This window comes from Marmota marmota, unplaced genomic scaffold, assembly GCF_001458135.2.
Source record: "Marmota marmota marmota unplaced genomic scaffold, marMar, whole genome shotgun sequence".
Lineage (NCBI taxonomy): Eukaryota > Metazoa > Chordata > Mammalia > Rodentia > Sciuridae > Marmota > Marmota marmota.
In genome coordinates this window covers 4,256,865-4,280,454 of record NW_026000240.1, presented here as the reverse complement: position 1 = coordinate 4,280,454, position 23,590 = coordinate 4,256,865, and the positions used below count along the sequence as shown (strand labels likewise).

General features: G+C 41.0%; 1 protein-coding gene and 1 non-coding gene across 19 annotated transcripts in view; both read left to right on the top strand.

Annotated features, from left to right (window-relative positions):
• The window catches only part of Kalrn (kalirin RhoGEF kinase), a 577,550-nt gene that overhangs the window by 89,622 nt on the left and 464,338 nt on the right, over positions 1–23,590 (top strand). The window lies entirely within an intron of this gene.
• On the top strand, positions 22,034–22,163 carry LOC125613670. Its single transcript, XR_007344231.1, has one exon. It is a non-coding gene; the product is annotated as a small nucleolar RNA SNORA1 (small nucleolar RNA).

The window sequence follows — 23,590 nt, the reverse complement described above, 5'->3', positions numbered from 1 at the left end:
TCCTCTGGTGATAGAAAGGTGTTAGTAGCAGTCTCCTGTTGTAACTTTCCCCCTGATGGCTTTTTCTGTTTTACACTTTCTTTCTCTGTCTGACTAGCTTGAGAGGCCTTCTCTTTTACTTGAATCTTTTCCTCTGTCTGACTAACTTGAGAGACCTTCTCTTTTACTTGAATCATTATGTCTTCTTCTTCCTCTACCATTGTCTGAACTGAAGGCTTTGGACTAAGCAAACAAGATATGAACGTCCACAATGGCAATGTGCCAACTGGCAGAGTCCCTGGGCTTTTCTTTTCTATTCTTTTTAAATCTTCACCATGATGGTTCCATTGTGATATATTTAACAACTCCTCCTTAAAAAGCCATGGGCTACATTTTTGTATTGTATCAACGTATGCCCTGATTGTTCTTGATTTTACTGAGATGCCTCCTTCCTCTAACAATTTACTTAACACTCTTTCAGTTTGTTTTTTACTAATTTCTGATCCCGTATTTCTACTATAATACAACTCAACAAGATAACGCCTAACAAAACTGAAACTGAGTGAAACAAAATTGGAACAACACAAAATCATTATAATAGCCTCCTGAAATGTCCATCCGTCCTTTCTCCCTATCTGTTCCTCAGATGTGAGCGGTTTTTCTTCCATCTTACACATCTCCAGGGACAGGCAACTTAAAACAAAAGTGAAACAAAATAACAAAAGAAGAATCTTAAAATGGCTACCCATCCTCTTGCCCTGCCCTCAGGGGCGAGCAGTTCACTTACCCTCAGTCGCTCCCCGTGCGAGCCACCAAATGCCGCAGTCTGGCTGGGCACAATCAGGAGCCACTTGTCAAAAGAAACTAACTTTATTTTTAGAACCACACACGCCAAACAAAACAGCCTCTCAGGAAAAATCCTCAGAGCCTCAACTGCCACCACCGGCTTTCCACAAGCCTCTCTCTCCCACACAAGCCTCTCTCCACCTCCCACAATCCTCCTGCTCTTGAGGCCGATTGGCTGGGTCACGTGGGCGGAGCCAAAAAAAGTCCCCCAATGAGCAGCTCCGTGGTCTGAAAGGGCAGGGAAACAGTCCAATGAGCATCACCGCAGAGGAGCCAATCAGCTAGATGTTGCTGGGGCCGAGGAGCCAATCAGCTAGATGTTGCTGGGGCCGCTGTGAGCCAATCATCAGCCGGCAGCTGGAAGTTTGCTGGCAGCTGGAAGTTTGCTGGGGCCCCTTTGGCTGTGGCTCTCAACACTGGGGAGCTGGTTCTGACTTTCTAAGAGATGCAGTAAAGCATGTGGACATTTACAGCACCTCCTCCTGAGGCTCCCCTCTTTGGGCAGAATGGGAGAATTGAAGGAGTCTTTCCCTTCTCCTCCCCATGGGCCAAATGGAGCCACTCATCCTGTCCAACCAGCCTTAAAGGGAAGTTCTTAAAATACAAAGCCTCACTGAATCACTACCCCCAGATGCATTATTCCTGGGCATAGAATTGACTTTTCAGGAGCCCAACTTTACCTCCACTGCATCTACCTTACCACTCCATTGTTCAGATAACAATGAAGAGCCCAGTTTAGCACCGAGTGTGGGGTGCTTTGTCCATGCTTCTACACAAAAGGATAACTGCTGAGGGCTGCAAAGACCTACCCCCCCGAAATCTAATTTCAGACACACATCCAAGTCAACTGCACTCTAGTGCACCCCTATGACTATTTTGGTTCTTGTCTAAACTGCTTTTTTGCCTCAGGAGCAGGAGGAGCTCCACAGAGCAGAGCGGGAGGAACTTTTTATCACCAGCTTTGTCCTCAGAGCTTGGGACTTTTCCCCCACCTGTCCATTCTGAATAATAGAAACATGTGGGAAGGGATTAGGATGTTTCCCATGGCTCTGCTAGTCTTTTTTATTTTATTTATTTTTTTATTTACATATAACAGTGGAATGAATTATAATTCTTATTACACATATAGAGCACAATGTTTCGTATCTCTGGTTGTAGGCACAATATATTCACACCAATTTGTGTACTTTGGCTAATAATGATCATCACATTCCACCATCATTAATAACCCCATGCTCCCTCCCTTCCCCTCCAACCCCTCTGCCCTATCCAGAGTTCAAGTTCATCTATTCCTCCCATGCTCCTGCTCCCTATCCCACTATGAATTAGCTCCTTATATTAAAGAAAACATTCAGCATTTGGTCTTTTGGGATTGACTAATTTCACTTAGCATTATCTTCTCTAACTCCATCCATTTACCTGCAAATGCCATGATTTTATTCTCTTTTATTTCTGAGTAATATTCCATTGTGTATATATGCCACATTTTTTTATCCATTCATCTATTGAAGAACATCTAGGTTGGTTCCACAGTTTTCTTGGCTATTGTGAATTGTGCTGCTATAAACATCGAATGTGACTGTGTCCCTGTACTATGCTGTTTTTAAGTCCTTTGGGTATAGACTGAGGAGAGGGATAGCTGGGTCAAATGGTGGTTCTATTCCCAATTTTCCGAGAAATCTCCATACTGCTTTCCACATTGGCTGCACCAATTTTCAGTCCCACCAGCACTGTATGAGTATACCTTTTCCCCCATATCCTTGCCAACACTTATTGTTGTTTGTCTTCATAATAGCTGCCATTCTGACTGGTGGCTCCACTAGTCTTAACTGAAAACTCTGGAAATCACCCCTCAGTGATGTCTGCATGATGTACATGGTCTCCTCCTGGTTGATCCCTGATTCACTCTCTTTCTGGCCCCCATGAAGTTGTTCATCTCATAATGAGACAAACTGCAGATAGAGTAGTTCTTAGGTAAAGGTTGTTTTAAAGACTGGTGGGGAAATAGGGCTCCGAAAACAAGTGAAATGCTCTTTTCAAGAGGGGACTTGCTGCAATTATTATTGATAATGCTGATAGTAATGGAGATTGCTGCTGCCATTTCCTGGATTGGAGAGCCTCAAATCTTGATTCAGGAATGGGAGAGAAGAGAGGAGGGCACAGTGGAGGTGGGGACAGCACTGATAGCTAGGAATTTTTTATAAGCTCACATCAAAGAAATTCCTCAGGAGCATATTCTCCTAAGGAAAAGAATTTTTTTTTTTTTCCTGGCGTATTGAAGTTGGTCTTTCTTTTCTTCTTTTGTGAAGGCAAAAGTAGTTTCATGTTCACCTTGGCTATTTATTTCTAAGTCTTCATCTAGTTTTCTTCATAAATGGAATATATGCATAAATGAGGTATAAATATATTACATAAGTATATATACAACAAAAATAAAGCCTACTATACTTTGTTTCTTTTAAAGACCTAAACACTTTGTTTGTACACATCTTTCAGTATAATTACATTTCTAGAAATTATTTTCAATAATATTCTATTTTATGGATTCATCTCACAATGGCAAGAATACTACTAGCTAATGTTTATGGAATGTTTTTTGCTGTACAGATACCTAGGAGCATACCAAGCCCTGTGCTAGCTGTCAATACTAGGAGGCAGGTGCTTGCATTGCACCCATTTCCAGGTGAGGGAATGGATGCTTAAAGAACTTCAGCAGTTTTCTATAGATCACACAATTCTTGAGGGATAGAACCAAGATTCAATCTAAGCATTCTGATTCTAGGCCCCACACCCCTAACAATGACATTGTCTGTGACACACACCCCATTTATTTAACTACACTCTCAGGATTAGACTTTACAAGTATTTTTTTGCACATATCCATGACTTCCTTAGCTATATTTGCCTCACATTGTTCTGCTATCTTTGAAGAACATGGTATCCTGCAGACTTAGAACATGTTGAAAATTTTCGGTGTACTTGATGTTAGAATATTTGGTTTCCTGAACATCCATGACATGGGGGAAGGTGCCTGCCTTCTCCAGGTCCTCTAATCAAAACCAGCCCTCTTACTCATCAAGCCCTTGCCTCTGGCCTCTGAAAGGAAACCCAGTGTGCTGGTTTATAAACAAACACCCAGAACCTGGTTTTCTTCCTCTCAGTTGATCGTAACCTGCTTTCATTCAATTTTGTTTTCTGGATTCCAGACTTTGATACTCACACCTTGACTTTGTCCCCAGCCAGACTTGACCCTCTCTGCTGTGGGGCTTTTTCAATATGGGCAGCATCTTTCCCACAGGTTCTCTCTTAGGTCACCTTCTGATCCAGACTAAGCATCTTCACAGTTTATTCTAATGCCATTTCCAAGGACCCACTCCTTTCTCCAGTCCTTAAGCAGGAACCTGACAAGGAAGGATTTGTTCTTGGTCCCTGTTCTAGCCCCTGAATGTCTGAATTTTTCAGAAACCTTCTTTGCTATTTCCTTGCTATACAGTTTGTCTAGGAAAGTTCTTTCCACCTGCCAGATAACTCTCCTCATTATATCTTCAAGGACATTCCCCTCCATGTTCTTTTACCCCCACTCCCTCTTGCTGTTCTGCCATGTTCTCACCAGATTGCCACCTGTAGCTCTCTCCTGGTTCACACTTACTGAACAGGACATGGTTCCATGGATTCATTCTCTGCACCCAGGTTCAGCTCTGTAGGCACTGTATGATTTTTAAAAACGTTTCCTCATTTATACACACACAGAAACACAGACATATAACAGTGAGGTGTTGCTTCTTCTTTTTTTAAGCTAGATTTCAGGCTCTCTGCCACCTGGAAGGGAAAGGGTAGGTTTTCAGTGGCAGAAGGAGCTTCCCCTTGCTTACTCCTAAGGATGACCTGACCGCAGGATGTTTTGAGAGTGTAGTGCTGGGGAGAGCAGGCAGAGACGGTAGATGAATCTGGGTTTGACTTTGCCCTCCAAAGAAACTCTCTATTTGTGTGGTCATAGTCAAGTTCTTTAACTTCTTTATGTCTGATTTTCTTCATCTGAAATAGGGATAATATCCACTTAACAAGTTTATTGTGAAGATTAGATTTCCAGAGAGTATATGTCAAGTTCTTTGGCTTTCCACAGCTTGCTTCACCGTAAGTGTTCAGTGTTTTTTCATTAAAGGGTTTGAGGTGGGAGAGATCAAGAGGCAATTTGTATTCTCACTGTTCTAAATGCTTCCCTGGAATGAGGACAAGCTGAGAGTTGCCTGGCTGAGCTTCTGGGGGTTTCTGTCAGGGAGGGCAACAGCCTGAATCAAAGTCATGATTTCCTCTGGACCAGTAGTTTCTATCCTGTCTCCTTGAGTGGGCTTTTGGGGAAGTCTATCCAGATCCTATAAATACACAAAAATACTGTGGATGCATGTATATGTGCCACTTACTAGGCCAAATCTGTGGTTTTCTTCAGAGTCTCAAAAGAGTCATTGACTCAAAAAAAAAAAAAAAAAAGGAATTGCTTCTCTAGAGGCTTCTGTGGCTCTGCATCCTTTTTCTCCATCAACAGTGGCTATGATGGAGTGAGCAGGACTGAGGGATCCACAGCAGGGCCTCCAGAATGGGTCATGGGTCCTCACTAGATTCGTGAATTACTAGGAAGACAGACATCAAGATTGCATAATGGGTCAGTGCTTGTAGAGAGTCAGGGGCCAGGAAGGGACAGGTGCCAGGGGTCAAGGTAGTGAAGACATGGGGCAGAGCTAAGGAAGCTGAGGAAACACTGTAAAGGCCAAGGTCAGGGAGACTTTGAAGCTGAGACCAGACTGCCTGTGTGATCACTTCTGATTTCCTGAGTGGGGTGCTCGGGGTAGACCATTGACTCCTTCGTGCCTGCCTGTTCCGTGGACTCATTCTCAGCACCTAGATTCAGCTCTGTAGGCACTGTATGATTTTTTAAAACAATGTATTTATACAAACCCTGAGAAACAGACATGTGACAGTGAGGTATTGCTTATTTCTTTAGCTAAGCTTTAGGCCTAAGGCTCCCAGGCTGGGCCATTTCCTATTTTCCTTATACTCTCCTTTCTTTGCACTAAGAATCCTGCCTGCCAGAATTCTTCTTGGCTGGGAGATGCAAAATCCAGGCTTCTGAAAACTGCATCTGATAAGGGCTCATTCATTCTAGACAGAGGCTTCCCTGCGGTCTCACATAGCAAAGGGGACAAGCAAGCTCTTTGGCATCTCTTTCTTAAGGGCACTAATCTCAGCCATGAGGGCTTCGCCCTTATGACCCAGTTGCCTTCCAAAGACCCTGCCTTCAAATACTACCACATGAGAGGGTTAGAATTTCAGCATATGAATTTTTTATTAATTCTTTTTAGATATACATGACAGTAGAATCAGCATATGAGTTTTGAGTGGACAAAAAAATATATAGTCTATAGCACCTGCCTTAGAGAATTGTGAAGAATACACGAGAGAATGCAGGAAAGTGACTCAGCATGTTAAATGGGAGGAGACATATCTGGAAGCCTCATAAGCTTTTCTGCATTGGGATATATTTTTTTTTTTCACTTCTCTTCACACTGAAAGAGCAGAAGATCAAGATCCACCCCACATTATCCCTCTTGGGAGGATGTAAAGATCTTCTTGGTTTTGAGTCTGTGGATATACTACAGATAGATATTGGAGGTTGATTGTACTTTGTATCTATTCATTCCCTTAATATAGAGGGCAGAATACTTAAATTTCTAGCTTTATTTTCCCTTGGGAAAGACCACATGACATAATTCTGAGTATTGATATACAGGCAAAAGTAAGGAGAAGGTCTTTTCTTGCTGAATGAAGATAAAGCCACCCAGAGAAAAGGCCGTGTGATCTTTACCATTCTTTCCTGGAATGGGGACATGATACCAGGTGTTGCAGCCATCTTGTGACCATCTTGATATAGGCCACATGCAAGGATGGTAGAATAAGGTACCATTGAGGCCACCCTGTAGTGTCAACTCCAGACTTTTTATTGCTTATGACGAGTAAGCACCTTACTCCTCTAACCCGTTTTAGCAGACCTCTCTGGACTCTCAGCCAAATGTAATCCTAACTAATGCAGGATTCTGAAGTCTAGGAAGTCCCAGCTGAACTCAGGCTCAGAGGGTGGTGGAGACACTGTGGTATAGGCCATACTTTCCTAGTAGGAAGAACAATGGTTTTCCTTGATTCCATCTGGCTGAGCTCCTGATCCCTCCAGTGTCTTGGCACTTCCTCTGGAGGCTTGAGCTCTGTGTGTGAGTGAGTGAGTGAGTGAGAGAGAGAGAGAGAGTGTGTGTGTGTGTGTGTGTGTGTGTGTATGTATGTGTATGTATGTGTGTGTGTTTCTTTAATAGAGATTACTATTTTTTCAGAACGTTTCCCTTCCTGAAGAATCCTTTGGAAAAACAGGGATTTTAAATGCTGTCCTCATCCAACCTAAAAGCATTTATATTTCTGGGTTACCCCAGTTCTGCTGGGATTTGTACAGGTTAGTGGGTTTGCTCCCAAAGCTCCCAGTGGGAAGGGAGGTGCAATAGTCCTGGGAGCTCCCAATCTGCTGGAGGACACCAAACAAACAAATGGTAGATTTGGAGTGTTTGCTTTTTGACAGTGTTTAACTTCTAAGGATGTATAAATTAATTGGGTGCAAATTAAATCAGTGAATGCAGCTAAGTGAGTTGTTACAATGATGTGGCTCTCATCTTGGGGAAGAAGTGCCTTTTACCTGGGCCTGGTCCTTTTCTCTGGTTAGGCTGCCTGGTCCTTTTCTCTGGTTAGGCTTGTCCCTTGGAACTGTGATCAGAAGCTGCTGGAAATGAGGCCCATGCAGTTGGTGGCTAGGGCCAGCTGGTGCCTGGTGATGGGGCCAAGGGAGGCCAGGTGCTAGGGCGGAGTGGAAAGAGTTTCCTGTCACATCTCATCAGTCCCACCCCGGTCCCATCTCCTAGCTCCCTTCACTTGCAGGGAGAAACACAACAGTTTCAGGGCTAGCTCAGGTGGGAAGTCCCGTGTGTTAGACATGTTTTAGCTACACAAGTGATTTTTGAAGTTTTTGATTAGAAGAAAGCCTCAGCATGAAGGTTGGAACTGCCCTCTCTGTGTGGACAAGTGGTGGCCGCTCCATTCTCATCCTTTAATGAGAGGTTGGGTGACCTAGTTTTCTCTGATCCCTCTGCTCTTCCTCCTCCTGGTCTCTTCTCACTCACATTTCTTACAGGCTACATTTTCACTTAGTCACCTTCCCATTCCCCATTCACAAGCCTGCCTATGGCTCTTGTGAATTTATCTACCTCTCCTGGGGTTATTTCTCTCAACAGATACAACTAAGGCCTCCACTATACTTTTGCTTCATCACCTTTTCTTCAAGACATACCTCTTTCTGTTTCTGGTACAGAACATAGTGCTGTTCCCTTAATATCCCAGGAATCTTCCAACATCTCTGGAGCTCTATGTGGTCCTCTACGGCTGTCCTGCTGCTGTCTGGCTGGCCGCATCTCATTTCCAGCGTATTGTGCCAGCTGGCAGGCTGGGCCAGCAGTCTTAGCTTTGCTTATTTCCTTTACTCCCTCACATGTCTTGGTGGTGGCTCAAGTTCCATTAATATTTTATTTGCTGCCCCCAGGAACCTTGGTTGCATTACTCTGGGGAAGTTTCCCATCTGCCTCTTCTTCACGGCAGAATCTGGGCCTGGAGAGATGTTTCATTTCCCAGAAACCTGGTGTCATTTGTCATCTGCCTCCAATTAGTTGAAGCTCAGTGCAGCAGTTTGGGGGTGCCAGAAACCTCCCTGACCAGGAAGGGAAAACTCCTGGGGACAGTGACAGGCTGGCTCATTATCCCTGAGCGGAGTGTCAGCCTTCTCATTAACCCATTCTCCTGGCTCTTCATTAGAGCTTTTGGCCAAGGCAGATTCTGTTTTATTGTGCCCATTTGGCAGGGCTAGAAATTAAGTCCAGAAAGCTTGTTCAGGGTCATGTAAGGAGTTGAGGGCTAAATTGAGCTAAGGCTGGAAGCTTGCTTTCTGATCACTCATGCGATGATTAGCGTCTTTTGTCAGCTAGAGAGGACTGCTGGAGTCTGCTCCAGACTGCTGCTGGAGAAGGGAGTTTAAGGGACCCAGGAGCAGCTTCTATAGCTTCACATGCATTGGCTTGGATTGATGTTGCCAAAACAGAGTTAGAAAGTAAAAACAATAGTATTACTAACAGTGACCTCCCCTATGCTAGGAACTGTGATGGATGCTTTCCTTCTCCTAATAGCCTAGAAATTCAGGACTGAGTCTTTCTGTTTCATAGATGAGAAGTCTAAGGTACAGAGAAGTTGAGTATCTTGCCCTGCAAACATAGCTAATAAGTGGCAATTAGTCATCCTCTCTTATACTCAGGGTCCTGCTGCATCTAATTGAAACCTCTTCAAACTGAAATCCCCTGTAGATCCTCTGTCTTAAGAGTTTTTCTTTTCCCTGGCTATACTTGGGTCTATTGGTCAAACCTACTTAGGTTTCTTCTTATGATCCTTTAATTGTCATAATTATTGTTTTGCTCTTATGCTTTTATGATTCTTTCAGTTTGGTTCTGGAAAATACACAATTTCTTAGATTTACTGAATCTAAATATAAATATAGACACAAGATTCTGTGTTTTTAAAAATCTTCACCTAATTTGATGATTGGGCAGAATTGGGAACAGTAGCTCTGGGCCAGAGATTAAATAATAATAATTTCTTTATTTTTAAGATGAGATTATTCTCCACATGTGGAATGTTTACTTAAAAAGAAAAAAGTAAATGCAGGCTGACTGCCTGTAATCACTCCATAAGCTTTTAACCATTTTGCCACATATCAGATTGATGCATGCTCATCTAATTAAGATGTATTTTGATTCAAGAAGGTAAATCTTATGTGGTTGATCAAAGAAAAAATTCCAATCATTTATCTTTGACTTTGGAATGTACCATGTGATTTTTATCTCCTGCTTTGGATTATCTGCCACTGCATTAATGTGCTAACTGCAGTTAACATGTGCACTAAAAAAAAAAAAAAAAGAAAGAAGAAGAAGAAGAAAAAAAAAAGAAATCCTGTTTTAGAATTTACCTCAGGTGACTTTGATGGTTCCCTCAATCCTTAGCTTAAACAGTCTCAAATAGCAGTTCTCCACTGCCCCATAATTTAACTGCTTCTCCACCTAAAACCAGTACTGTCCTTCCTAGTTATTTCTCATCAGCTTCTTGGAAGAATTCCATGCAGAACTGTCAGAAGCTCAAGCCGTACTAGGGGAGACTACTAGGGGATACTTCTTTCTCATTCCTATGTGTCTTTGTTACATTTGCCTTTACTTTTGTAAGTTTTTATTCCCAAAATCTACACTCCAGGGGCTTTTTCCTTCTTATTCCTGCAATTTCATCAAAACTCTATTAGGACATAGTGTTGCCATACTGGTTCAGATTGGAAGGTGTAGTCAGTGATATGCTGATAATGTTTTCAAGAAGGGATAAAAGTCCTGATTGTCATGTTTGTAGCATTTGCTGATTTCCATTGTGTAAATATTCCTATAAATACAGATTTCAAACCACTAGCTGGCAAAAAATACCTCAAAATGACAATTGTTCTCAGGAGCCAGAACAAGCAGGCTCCATCCAGCACACTACCAGGTTCAGTTAACTGTTTAAGGGAGCACTCCAGGCAGCTGTGGAGCTCCTGTTTAACAGTTATATGATTTTGGGCAAATCCTTTGACCTCTATGAGCTTCAGTTTCTACATTTGTGAAATGGAAATAATGATTTATCTTAAGAAAAAAGGTGAGAGATAATTGCTATTATGCTGGCATAGGCTAAGCATGAAGCAATTGATTATTCCCCCTTCCATATGATGTAGACACAAAATAGAGGGCAGTGGAAGAGTTTGGACTTTGGGTACCATCTTTGGGAAACATCCAGTGATGGGTGGAGATGCAGCTGGAGCTAGGCTAGGCAAGCAATAAAGACCAGAATTAAGATTTGGGAGACAACAATAATAGTAATTTATGTTCGTGATTGCTCTCTGAAATTTACCTGTGCATGTCAAATGCATGGCAGTAGAATAACTCTTTGGGGGAGAAAAATGGAAAGCTTGGTTAACTACTAGTAGCTAGTATCTAAGCCTTTCCAAGTTTTCCCCTCTGTTTTTCTCATTGTCCTCTTTTTCTTTGAGTTCTTCAGTGTTTGTACCCAAATCATTGGCAGACCCTTATTGCTTTTAATGAGATCATGTTTCTCTTTTATAGGATACATTAACGCTAGCATAAGATTTCAAAATGGAGATGAAAAGTAATTTCTTCAGAGTTGCCACCATTTTTCACACTGACATTTTGCCAAAAATTATGTCAATAATGACAGCATTCTCTGCTTACTGATCAGCGTATTTTGACAGCTGTAATAATCTGCAAATATTAGGGATAACATAGTAGAATATTTCTTGCTCATGTCCTGGTTTCCATTCAGTGGCTGTGCTATTCTTAAGGGTCTTGGGGTTCTCGGCTGGAACCTTTGCTTCTAGCTATTAGAGGAAGAGAGAGAGAGAGAGAGAGAATGGAGTGATTTTAAAGGCCAGTCCTGGAAGTGGCATGTAACACTTTGTTCACATTTCATTGGTTAGAGCTGTCACATGGCTGCTCCTAACTGGAGGACAGGCTGAGAAATGGTAACAGAGTTGTATGCTTCAGAAGAGGGCATGGGCTTGTGAGCCTCTGGCCAGTCCAGTCTCTCTGCATCAGCCTTACATGGACTGGTGGAAATAGCTGCCACCATGGATATAGACCAGTCTAGGTCACCAGAGGAGATTTTTGTGCTTTTTCCTAGGGTTTTGTGTTGAGAAGTACAATTTCATTCTCATGGTTAGACTGAGTTTTCTTCTAAGCCTTATTTATAGTTGTTGGGTTTACTGTGTTACATGAATTCCCAGAACTTTCCAGGACTGGAATGTTTTGCTTAGTGTACCAGCTGGTTTCAAATCAACACTTGAAATGGGTAAAGTATTTGCTGTTGTGTTTATAATTATTGATAGTCACTAGGATTGGAGTTACATAGAACTTTTCATTTTAATTTAAGTACTTGTTTGACTTTTTAAAGTCAATTTTAGTCACTTGGCTACATGAAGAAATCTGACTTCCTGTCCCACAACAAGATTGGCACTTGGGACTCTTGAAGAGATTGGCAGAATGTCTGCTGAGTTATTGGGCTGGAAAAGACTAACAGCAGTGAAATTCATGGGACTCAGCAGAGCATCACAAAAGCAAGTTTCGTTCTGTCCAGCACCACCACCCAAAGTGAGAAGTTGTGGGGGTGGTGGTGTCACCAGAGTCCACAACTCAGGGTCATGTGAGTCTGTGGTTCTCCACTATTCAGGCATCACTCCATTCTGGAAGGTCCCTCCAGTGACGGGGGACACAGAGTCTAAGACATCTTTCCTTCTAATCCTTGCCAGGACAGGATCATGGCAAGGGGTGTGCAAGGTCCTAAATAGTCAGGTGGGTTTCAGAGGGTGCTAATTGCAGGGCACAGAAGAAAACTGAGGCAGAAACCCAGTGATCTGGCTATCTGGGACTTCACAAAAACTCAGGACTGGGGCTTATCCCAGGCACAGCAAATGTTATATCTGAGACTGCACCAAACATAGCCAGGTCCCACCCCTGGAGAGAGAAGCTCTAGATGTGCCTTGACTAGAGTGACTTGGCTACTTGATGAGACACATCCATAGCTGAGAGGTTGTGTGTACAGGCTTTGGAATAGAATAGACCTGAATTTAAACCCTGACTTCATCCTTTCCTAGATCTGTGACTTTGGGTAAATTATTTGATTTCTCTAATCCTCAGTTTTTCATCTATTAAGTGTGGAAAATAGTATGTACCCCTGAGGGTAGGTGTGAGAATTAAACAACATAAGATACATAAAGCACTCTGGGAGCATGCACCTAGGCAGCAAGTTTTAATAAGTGGTAGCAATCATCCACCACAAAGTCCCACAAAGGCAGGAAGAACAAAACCACAGCTAGGCAGGGCTTAGGAAGGCAGGAGCTGAAATCTAGGCTCTTGTGATGCTTGATTTACAAAGCTTGTACTTCCTGAGGTCAGCTGCCCTCAAGGGAGCTGGTCCTTGGGTGTGCCTGCTGACTTCCCCAGCTGAGCTTCCACAAACAGGTTGACTACGAGGCTGGGTACAGGCTTTCTCCACAGTTAGGTGTCTTTAAGATGGAAAGTAGTGCTATTAAGTCAGCCTACATCCTGGCCATTCAGCTTCTTTTGCATTTTCCACTTCCGGGCTTGAGGGCCTGCCCTTTCTCCTGCAGCATAATTATCACACATTGTCTTTTAACACATATATAAGTAGAAACACAAAGATTCCTAAAATGGTAGGAAGGGGCTTTTCCTGAACTGGCATTCAAACTAATGGCTGGAAGGTTGAACATAAATTGCCTTGACCTTGAGCTTTCAAGCTGTGAAGTCTGGAGGGCTGCCTATTCCTTGGAAAGGGGATGGCCTTCACTTTAAGACAAGCAGGATGAATTATGAAAAGAAAGGGATGTCTTCAAGAAACTCAATTTTACAGGCCTTATACAAAAAGTTAATGGAAGGGCAGAGAACTGGACCAAAGCCAAAAGGAGGCAAGCTTGTGAACAGTAATGAGAGTGGAGGGTTTTGGCTCTCTGCTGGGGGAGGATGGTGTTTATAAAGGGAGATGGAGAAGGCCAGGATGCAGGCCTGTTCTCCTGCTTCCATGGTCTCCAGTCACAAGAATGTACTTCAAATTGGAAAATGAAAATAGAATATTAGATCCAGAGGCCAAGAAAGGTGAGGGGGCAGTAAAACCCCTAAATGACTGTGAGTCATAGCCATGCTGGGCATGGTGGCCTACGCCTTTAATCCCAGAGGCTTGGGAGGTTGAGGCAGGAGGAGGTACCGAGCAACTCAGTGAGACTCTGTCTCTAAATAAAATACAAAATAGGACTGGGGCTGTGGTTCAGTGGTCAAGTGCCCCCTATGCATTATGTGTCACAGAGACGTCATCTGCATTGTCTCTCTGTGAGGTTGGTGTTATTAGCTTCCTTTTACATGTGTGTTTACAAAACAGAAAGAGTAAGTGTACTAGTTTCTTAGAGCTTTGGAAAATTAGAAGGTCAACTCTCCATCCATACTGCTCTGAGAGGGCTCTGCAGCCCTGGCCTGAAGGGATTTGCTGTGTGGTCACTGAGAAACCATTAAGAATCATGGAGATGGGACTGGAGCTGGGGCTCCGTGGTAGAGCACTTGCCTAGCATGCATGAGGGACTGGGTTTGGGTTTGATCTCCAGCACCACTTAAAAAAAACTAAACAAAATAAAGGTATTGTGTCTATCTACAACTAAAAAAAAAAAAAAAAAGAAGAAGAATCAGAGATGGATGAAAGTCTAGAACTTGGAAAGACAAGAATGGTGGATTTGGGAAACTGTAGTCTTGGAAGCTTGATCTTATTAACTGGCAAAATTCTAGAATCCTAGCTTTTGCATTAACTGGTTGTGTAACCTTGGGCAAATCACACAACTCCTCTGGGCTTTAATTTGTTTAATTTTGTTTTGTTTTGGCATAGGAGATTGAAGCAAGAGTTTATCACTGAGCTATATCCCCAGTCTTTTTTATTTTTTGAGACAGGGTCTTGCTAAATTGCTGAGGCTGGTCTTGAACTTGTGATCATCCTATAAAATACGTGCTTAAATCATATAATTTTTAAGTTTTTTTCTAATGTATTCATCCTAGTAAGTTCCTTTAACATGTCCTGACAATTTATATTTTAGTTCTATCTCCATCAGATAAATCATTTTCACCCTTTACCAAACACCCCAGCCTTTCTTCAAAGGGCAGAGGCTTAAGAAGATGGAGTTTGGAGTAAAATAGTTGTAGGTTCAAATCTTACCTCTTATACATACAATCAGATGACCTTAAACAAATTCTGTAAACCTTTTGTACCTGTTTTCTTTTCTGTAAAAATGCTGAAATCTTTCACATAGTTCCATTTATTTTGCAGCATTGTTTTAGGGTTACATAAACTAATATGTATAAGACACTTAGCTCAGTGCCTAGGATTTAGCAAGCACCCTTATTTTATTGATTCTAAGATGTTTTCCCCCCCAATGCACACATTTTTCCATCTCTGAAATCAGGGTGCATCTTATAGTTTATGGTGTGTGGCAGTTTAATTGGCAGAAGTTTTTTTCTTTCTTAATGGCATGTAAACTAATGATGCATTTTACAACTCATTAAATATGGTATTTCCCCAGTGTGATTCTCACCCCTGAGGTTCTCACTTCTCCTCTGGGATGCTGCCTTCCCTAACTTCTTGCAGGCCATTATCTTTTCTACAGCAAAGCAGAATTAGGGGATGGAACAGCTGGGGAGGGGACAGTCTCAGCCATCATTTTGTCTGGCTTGTTTATTTTACTGGTGTTGAAAATGCAGGCCAGAGAGTGAAAGAGAAATAAGAAAAGCCCCAAAGGAAACTTAGGTCTTTGGATTCTGTGTCCAAAGCTCTTTTCTACATCAACAGCACTGTTAGCATGGAACAATCTTTTAGCTATTGCTCAGTTGTTCTGTAGATGCCTGGGCCCTAGTTGAAGGGTGGACACTTTCAAATCTACATCTGGATTTTGAGAGAAAGATTTAATCTTAGAGCTCCAAAGCTGAAATGATAGATTGTTAACTATTCTTCCTATTTGCGTGTAGAATCATAGAATTTTATAGTTGAGGGAAGATTTTTTTTTTTTTTTTTGTACCAGGGATTGAACCTTTGGACACTTAACCACTGAGCCACATCCCCAGCCCTTTTTATATTTTATTTTGAGACAGGGTCTCACTAACTTGCTTAGGGCCTCACCTCGCTAAGTTGCTGAGGCTGATTTTGAACTTGTGATTCTCCTGCCTCAGCCTCCCAAGCCGCTGGGATTATAGGCATGTGCCACTGCAAACAGCAAGGGGGTGGGGGAGATTTTTTAATGTGGGAACTATAATGTTTTCACTTTTATAATTATCTGAATTTGTAAGGCATGTTCTCTGGAGGCAGTATATTTCCTCCCAGTTCTTGTGCCTACAATTTCAGGGGCTGACGGCATGTGGATGATTGTGTCTTAAATTGTGAATGGTTTCTGCAATTTAGCTGCTCCCAGGTTTGTACAGCTGAGACCTGTGACGAATCAGTCACACAGTCCAGATGCCTCATTGATTCATTCATTCACTCCATCACTTGGCACTTATTGGACACCTGCCATCTACCAACCACAAGCACACACATAACCTTAGCTAATTCTCACAATAGCGTTAGGAGGTGAGTTTACATGCATTTTACAGAAAGGAAAACTGAGTAATAATAATGCTAAGTTCCTTTTTATGAGTTGGACATTGATGAATGTTTCAGGTGGAGGATAGGGTAGTGCATTCCAAACCAAGAGAGAACTTTGTTGCAATAAGAAAAAATGTTTAAAACAAGAGTTGCAATATGAATTATTCTATGCAATGTGAACAAATAAAAAATAGCATGATCTATAGAAAAGAAACAGAATGTTCAATATGTACTTATTAGTGCTCAACATTAATTGTATCAGTCACTCTTAACTGAGTCAATAGGATTAAGGAAAAGTCCTTGTCTCATATATCATTAGAACTTCAGGTGTTGAAAATATCTAGTGGGTCTGCTCTTTTTCTGGCCTCTAAGTAGCTAATTTTCTCCTTTTTAGTCTTATTTTAGTGAATTGTCCTTTATAATTAAAAATCTATCTTTATTGGAGGCTTTACAACACACACACACACACACACACACACACACACTCTCTCTCTCTCTGAGCTAATTCACAGTCATTTGTATATTTTTCTTTTCATACAGGGTCTTGTAAATTGCTGAGTATTGTCTCCAACTTGACCAGCCTCCTGAGTCACTGGGATCACAAACATACACCACTGTGCCTGGCTTATATCCAGAAATTTCTAAAACTCATTTTTTTTTTTTGCAAGGAGTGGGTACCAGGGACTGAACCCAGGGATGCCTAACCAGTAAGCCACATCACTAATGCTTTTTTATATTTTATTTAGAGACAGGATCTGACTGAGTTGCTTAGATCCTTGCTAAGTTGCTGAGTCTGGCTTTGAACTCACCATCCTCCTGCCTCAGCCTCCCCAGTCACTGGGATTACAGGTGTGTGCCAATGCACCTGGCTTAAATTCATTTTTTTTATTGGCAGAAGTGTTCTTAATCAGGCTATTATGCAACCTTTTGAATGAGCAAAACAAGTGCAAACCTGTTTGCAAAGAGTTTCTTCCTCGAGGGAAATGCCCACCAGTCTTTGAGGATGTCTTGCCTTTCTGCAATTTGAGCTGCAGACTTCAAAAGCCAGTGGGCAGGTTGGCTCAGCTCAAGCATGGTAGCCTCAGGTAAGACACTCAGCTTTTCATTGACCCTAGAGAGGGGCAGTATGAATAATCATATGTGCAAGTTTTCCATTTTTCTGTAGAAAACATTGAGTATTTTAGCTTTGTGAAGAATTTTTTCCCGTGAGGGAACCTGAAGATTTCCCTTCTTGTCTAGGGTCCTCAGCCATCTAGCCCAGCTATCTCCCCAAGTAGCTGAGGCTCAAGGGTACTTACATGAGCCTTGGCAGTCAGTGATCAACAGTTCTGGTTCCCAATGGAAAGTTCGACCAGGTTTCAAAAGTTAATAATCAGACTTTTTGAAAAAAGATGTGAGGAGACAGAAGTCACTTGTTTTCTTCCCTAGACCTGTGTGCATAAACCAAGGAAGGCCATGTCTTTGGCTCCCCTGGGTGGCAGATGTGTTTTGTGGACTCTGGGTCCTTGCTGGCTGAGCCCTCATTGATTGTAACATGGGCTGTGCTTTCATTCATTCAGTTCTTGGTTATGGGGAATGGAGTACATTCCAAGGGAAACCTTGACACTGACCCTGCCCTCAGGGAACTTAATCATTTGTAGTACATTTATCTATTTAACTCCATCCTGCCAATAGGATTTTCTACCATGATAGGCATGTTTCCTGTCTTAGCTGACCAATAATGATAACTACTAACCACATTTAGTGTAACTCATATGACTGAGGAAGGGAATTTTAAATTTAACTTGATTATTTAGAATTTCAATAGTCACATACAGCAAATAATGAAATAGATGGCAAAGCTGGAAGCTAGCATCAATCTATCCCAGCATCTTAATACACAGCATTGGTAGTGGTGTCCCTTCAAGCTATGTGGAGTGGAGCAGAGAATGCTTGACTGAGATGGGGTGACAGACTCATCATGTGACTTTGAGTCTTTTACTGACTCTCAGTTTCCTTTTCTGTAAGTAAGAAACTAGAAGCTTCATAAAGACTTCTACCTCCTGATACTTTAGGTTTGAGTCTGCTTTGTTGCATCCCTGTTGGGGTCTCCATGGAATCGGGCATATTTCATCCGAGCCCAATATACTGAGGGAAGGATGACTGTTGCCTTTCTTCAATTCACTGAGCCTGCTGGCATGGGATATTTGTAAGACATTCAGAGTTCTTCTGGATGAAGGTAGTGGGAGAGATGATAAGAAGAGGAGGTGTTTTTGTCTGGGAAGCTGGGAAGATGTGAAGGGTGGAGGCCCAGCTTCTTCCTGGATGGTGCTCCATCACTGGGTGTGGTTATAGAGGTTTCAAGGATGCATTCAGTTTCAAGAGAGAAAGTGGCTGATGGAGATAGGACTCTACTGTGGTTGGCATTTTGTGAAGAATTAAAAGTATCTTCCCAGGTCTGGTTCTTCTGTGTGTTGTAGTGGGTATACTGAGACAATTACATGCATAGGTATTCAGGAGGTAACTTTGGTTATTTTGACACAGACCTCTCCCCACTTTGGGAACCACGTCTCCTGGGTTCCCCAAATGAGAACAGGAACATAGTCACACAATCATCTGGCATCCCGCCCCATACATACCAGGCAGACTAGTGCCTGCTAAGAGTTCAGGGTTGTGGTCGGAATATTTATGTCCGGTTACCTGAGACAGCAGGGATATGTAGGTAGGGGAAGGATGACCGGACTTCTCTGGCTGAAATCATGGACACAGGGGTCTACCTTCCTTGAGGTGGTGTGGAGGGTGAGAGGGCTTTAACCAGAGATTAAAAGCACAGGCATGCTTCAAGTTCATATGAGTATTCCACCCATAATTGCATCCACAAAAAGGCATTATAACTCATATCTTCCTTTTGTATAAGGCTTTGCAATTTGCAAACTGATTTCCCTAAGTTGATTTGAACCATAGCAAAGCAACTTTGAAATGTCCCTTTGAGGAAGTTTTAGGTGGAGAGGATGAGGAGGTTCCCCCAGGTTGCTAAGTTGATATGAGTTGAACCCCAGTCTTCTGACTTCAAGTCTGGCATTCCTTCTGCCACCCCCAAAGACCCAGGAGCTCCATGAAGGTCATAGTCAAGAAGTGCTGGGAGAGGGCATGTCACCAAGAGTTGTGAGTCCTTATCATAAGTGGATGAAGACTCCCAACAAACATCCAGCTAGAATGTGGAGCACGGTAGGATGTTAGGCTGTGAAACTGGGGTTACACCCCACCAGTGTGCTATTGAGGGGAAGTTGATGGTTGCCCTCTTCTAAGTCCATAGACCTGCCCACTTCCCTTGAGCCCACCCTGGGACAGGGGCAGGAGCCTCAGTCCCAGCTTGTTGAGTGGCAGCAACAGTACTGGGAGGAGGCTGCCTGCCCTTCTATTCTGTAGGTTGTCTCTATTAAGATTTGTTTCCTTTGCTGGGCAGAAATTTTTTAGTTTGATGTAATCCCATATGTCTACTTTTGCTTCTGTTTTCTCTACTTTGGAGCATTTCCGGAAAAGAGAAGTGCTTTAACATAGATTTGAATCGTGACTATTTCTTTTCTTTTCTTTTGTAACTTTATTTTATTTATTTAGATGTGGTGCTGAGGATTGAACCCAGGGCCTTGCACGTGCAAGGTGAGTGCTCTACCACTGAGCCATAACCCTAGCCCCATGGTGACTGTTTCTTGATGTGGTCTTCATCTACTTTTACAACATTATAATTTTAATATATTTTGACTGTAGAAAATTAGAAAATTATAGAAGAGTAGAAATAAGAAAATGAAGCATCCCCATAATCCCACAACATAGAAATGCATTATATATGTATGTTGGATCATACCAAATCAAAATTTTAAAACTTCTAAATGCAGCTGAGTCTCAGCAGTTTCGTTTGATTCAACCTAACGTACATGGTACAGGTATTATTTTTACTTAACATATTGTATTTCTCCATGAAATTAAAAAATTACTCAAGACAAAAATTTTAATTGCTGATTGTTATTCCATTTGTACCTATCTCAAGTTTATCTAACTATTGCCTTCTGTTGCATGTTTAGGCTGTTTGCAGTTTAGGGCCACAATAAAACATGCTGTATGAAATCTCTTATCTTCAAATATTGTCCTCATTTTCCCTTAGCTCTTTAGGATAGACATGGGGTGGGGAGGGAGATTACCAAGTCATTTGTTATACATAGTACTATGATTTTGATTCACATTACCGAATTTCTTTCTGGAAAGATTGTAGCCATTTTACTTGTCTTAACAGGAATGGGTAACTGAATCCTTGCCAGCATTGAGGGTTATTACATTTTCAAAATCTTTGTAAATTTAATGGATTTTAAACAATCTCATAGTTTAGTTTACATTTCTTTGATTACTAGTTAGGTTGACTACTTTTTCTAATGTTTATTAGTCACTTCCTTCTTTTTTGAAATGCGTATTTCCATTCTTTTTTCTTCCAATAGGAATAATATTAATAGTGTATCATATTTCTTATAAATGTTTCCCAGCTTGTCATCCCCCTCCCCTTTTTTATTGGTGCATTATAATTGTACATAATGGTGGGACTTTTGTTACATTTTCCACACATGAACACAATATAACAATATAACTTGCCCAATGTCATTCCTTACTATTCCCCCCAACATGGTTCTTTACTTCTGCTCTACTGATCTCCCTTCAATTTTCATGAGATTCCCCCTACCACCCACCACCTTGCTTTTTCTTTTTCCTCTCTAACTCCCTCATATGAGAGAAATCATACAACCCTTGACTTCTGAGTTTGGCTTATTTCACTTGACATAATCCTCTCGAGTACCATCCCTTTTCCTACAGTGTCATTTGCCCTTTTAATTTTGTTCATAATCCGAGATAGAGTTTAAAATTTTATATAGATAAAGCCCTAATATTTTCCTTTCTGTTTTCTTTTAAGGCCTTTGTGCCTAAAGAATGCTTTCTCATTCAGAGATCAGTTAAATACTCATTCATATTTTCTCTTAATTTTTTTAATATGTCATTTTTAAGAATTGTTTTTCTTATCTAAGATTTATTTTGATGTGTTAAAAATTAACTTGCTTTTTTTCCAAATAGTTTTCCAGTAGTGTTTATTGAATACTTTATCTTCCCCTTATTGCTTTATGTTCTTCCTTTATTGTATATTAGATTTTAAAATATGCCAAATACATATTATGGCTATGTTTCAGGCTCCATTCATTTGTATGCTAATTCTTGTGTCAGTTCCACCTTTTAATAATTGTAGTTTAAAAATATATTTTAATATCTAGTAGGGCAAGCTCAACCCATTATTCATTTTTTATTTCAAAAAGATATGTAATTATTTCATCTGTTTATTCTTCTAGATAACAGACTAGTTCAAAATCACTTTGGCACATAGTAGGTACTTAGATATTCACTTAACACATATCTGCTATTATTGATAGCTTTTAATCCAAAATTGTGTTGATTTTATTTTATTTGAGTCTTGTTCAGTGACTTGCATTCCTGGCACAAACAAGAGTTGCATATATGGTAAATCTTTAAGTGATATTTAATGAAAAATGGAATTTTTTAATAGCTCATTTGGCTTTTGGTCCTTTTAGACAACTTCATCTGTGATAAATGGTAGCCATTTTTATTTGCCACAAAATTGTATCATAGAGCAAACGAACAGCTGCATAACACAGTTGTCCTGAACTTTAAGTAAGCTTTCTTTTTAAATGATGTTTGCAGATGTTATCATAACTACAACTTAATTATTAAACTTTTAAGTGTGTGCTTTAGAAAGATCTTGCATATGAAAGATTAACATAAAAAGGAGGGAATTTGCTCTTTTCCAATTATTTCAACAAGAAAGAAGAAAAGCCTCATTCTAAATGAGAATGCTCACTGTTGATCAGTGTCCAAAGTTGGTCAATGTGGCTAAACTGACACAGGTTCTGCATTCATCACAGTGTATGTATTGCAGTGGTGACAGTGAGACTGTAATATTTTGCTTAAGCTCATGAGTGAAAATATGTAATGAAAAAATGTTGACATTTGAATATTAGAAATGATTAAAGAAATACGTACTATCTGAAATTAAACTTCCAGGATCCTAAAGTCAATTATTTGAAGAAATAAGATCTCAAATATTTTAGATGGAGAATTGTGAAATCCTCATCAGTATTTCCATAATTCAAGTGGAAATAGAAGCCCCCCCCCCCCAAAAAAAAAAGAACTGTGCAAGGCTGATGGGACAACTAGATTAAGCATCAGTTCTTTTAAAAAGGGGATCCTTACAGTGGACAGCCAAGGAATTATAATGGGAAATTTCCTTAAATAAAAATTTTTGACTTGATTAAAAGAAAAAAAAATAAAGAAAAAGATTTTGACAAAAAAACATGAAAGAAACATTTACAAAATCAGTCATAATCCCACTTTCCAGAAACACTTACTGTGTACATGTATGTATGTGGTATTTATGTATGTATAAACAGACTGTTTTGGATAATTTCATATATTCTATTCTTAAATCCACTTTCCCCACTGAATTATATACCCTAAAATTTCCCAAGATATTAGTTATTCTTTATTGGTATTATATTTAATGGCTGCTTTGAGTGGATATATCATGGTTTATTTAACCCATCCCTTGTGATTGAACACTGAGGTTGTTTCTAATTTTTCAGTAGTATAATGTTGATAAGTACCTTAACGCCCCATCTTCAGGTTATTCTTATCATATGTGCTGTGCTTGAGCACATATGTACAGTTGTCCAGAGACAAAGCAACCTCACGGCTCCTTGATCATGATAAAGGATCCTTTCTTTTCAGAAAGCTGGGAAAAACCAAAGAAGACTAGGTATCCCAGACTCCTGAATCACCTGAATTTGTAGTCTCTATTTCCTTATGCCTCTGTGTCTAGTTCTGGATATTGAAGGACAACTTAAGTTCTCTCACATTTTTCCCTCTTTGAATCCATTCACTGACAGCCTGACAATTCAAGGTTAAGAAAGAAAAAGAGCCACAGGGCATGGACTCTCCTTAAACTTGTTATTCTTTTGCCTTTCAGGCAGCTGTGGCCCTCCAGTGGGGCTCTGAGGTATGTTTAGAAGCAGATGTTGGAGCTACCTCATCTAGGTGGTAGCCCTGTTATCAGGATGTGATTTCAGTAGACGTGCTTTCCAGAAAACACCACCTGGACCTGTACATCTTTGTTTGAAACACACTCATAGAGGCAAGGGAACAGGATCTTGGAAAGAAGGAGTAAGGCCTGCTGCTACCAGCGGTAGCACATAGAGACTCGTGTTGGGGAAACATTGGCAGGAGATGCCCATGACCATAGTCATCTGGACACAGAAGGAGAGATGAGTGTCTAGTTGGCTGAATAGCTCAATGGTAGGCTTTCCTTTACCTCTGGGAAACTTGGCTTAGGAGA